The following is a 2028-nucleotide window of genomic DNA, read 5'->3' on the forward strand; positions in this document are numbered from 1 at the left end:
CAGAGTGCTAGGATTACAGGCGTGAGCCACCATGCCGAGCCTCTAATTTATTAAAATTTTTAGCTTCTAGGATTGTGAGAAAATAAATTTCTGTTGTTTAAGCCACTTAGCCTCTGGTACTTTGTTACAACACCCTATCAAACTAACACAACATCCAATTATTCCAGTACTATTTGTTGAAAATTCTACTTTTTCTTCACTGAACTGCCTTTGCTCCTTTGTGTAAAATCCATTGACCAAGTGTGAACAGGCATATATCTGAATGTTCTAGTCTGTTCTGTTGATGTACCCTTGCTCTATTTTTATGTCAACACTGCATCATGTTGATTACTAGTCTTAATAAGTAGCTTCATAATAAATCTTTAAATCAGGTAGTTGAAGACTGCAATTTTGTTCTTTTTCAAAGTTGTTTTGGCCAATCCTTTTCATGTCCATGTGAATTTTAGAATTACATTGTCAATTTTTTATACAAAACCCTCCCAAGATTTTCATTGAGATAGTATTGAATCTATAGATTAATTAAACATCTTAAAATATAGCCGATATTGAATCTTTTAAGTTGGGATCATAGTATAACTTTTCATTTATGTAAGTCTTTAATTTCTCACAGCAATGTCTTCTCATTTTCAGTGTAGTGGTCTGTAACATATTTTGTGAGAATTTTCCTGATGCAATTTCTACATTTTGATGCTACTGTAAATGGGATTATATTTCATTGCAATTTCTGGTGTAGTAATATGGTTGTTTCTTCCATATTGATCTTATATTCTACAGAATCGATAAATTCGTACACTAGTACTGGGGCTTTTTAGTAGAGTTTATGGTATGATGTACCTCAACAATCATGTCATCTTTAAATAAAGCTAGTTTTACTTCTTTCTAATTTGCAGGCCTTTTATTTCTTTCACTTGCAATAATGCAGAAGCTGTGACTTCCTGGTTGTTGAGTAGATGATGACAGCAGATCTTAGAGGGAAAGCTTGTAGTCTTTCAGGATCATGTATGATACTAGCTGTAGTTTTTTGTTTGTTTTGCTTTGCTTTTGTATCTATACTTTATCAGATTGAGAAAATTCTAGTTTGGGGTAGTTTGTTGGGAGAAGTTCAAATTTGTAAAAAATTTTTTCTGTGTATATTGAAATAGTCATATAATTATTTCTTTTTTTCCCTTCTGTTAATATGCTGAATTGCATTCAAAATTAAGCTAATCTTGCACTTCCATGATAAAATTCACCAGGTCAAAGTGTATAATTCTTTTGAAATATATTAATATTTGTGTATTTAATTCGTTAAATTTTTGTTAAGAATTTTTGCATTAGTGTACCTGAAGGAGATTCATCTGTAGTTTGCTTTTATTTTCATGTCTTTTTAATTTTGTTTTGCCTAGGTATCATCATAATGTTGGCCTCATAGAATACATTGGGAAATATTTCCTCTAATTTTCTGGAAGATTTGGTATAAAATTGATATTATTTCTTTTTAAATACTTGGCATAATTCAGAAAAGACATGTAGGCTTCAAACCTTCTTTGAGGGAAGGATTTTAACTACACTTACAATTTCTTTAGTAGATATAAGTCTATTGGGCTTATCCAATTCTTAGGTGAGATCTGCTAGTTTATGTCTTATAAGTAATTTGTCCATTTCATTCAAATGGATATGTTATTTTTTAAATATGTGTAGAAACGATAATTACAACACCTTTCTCACTCCTGATATTGTTAATTTGTATGTTCTCTCTCCCTTTTGCTATTTAATCAGGCTAGAAATTTATCAAATTTATTGCTCTTCTCAAGGAAATAATTTTGGTTTCAGTGATTTTTCTCTAATTTTTATGTTTTCTATTTTATTGGTATCCATTCTGATCTTTCTTATTTCAGACATTCTTGTTAATCCAAGTATAATTTGCTCTTCTTTTCCTAGTTTTTCTTTTTAAAGTGAAAACTGAGTTTATTATTTGAGATCTTTCTTATATAGATATTTGGGGCTCTAAACTTCCCTCTAAATAGTGCTATAACAGCATCCCATAAT

Source organism: Propithecus coquereli, unplaced genomic scaffold, assembly GCF_000956105.1.
Source record: "Propithecus coquereli isolate 6110/MARCELLA unplaced genomic scaffold, Pcoq_1.0 Scaffold18, whole genome shotgun sequence".
NCBI lineage: Eukaryota > Metazoa > Chordata > Mammalia > Primates > Indriidae > Propithecus > Propithecus coquereli.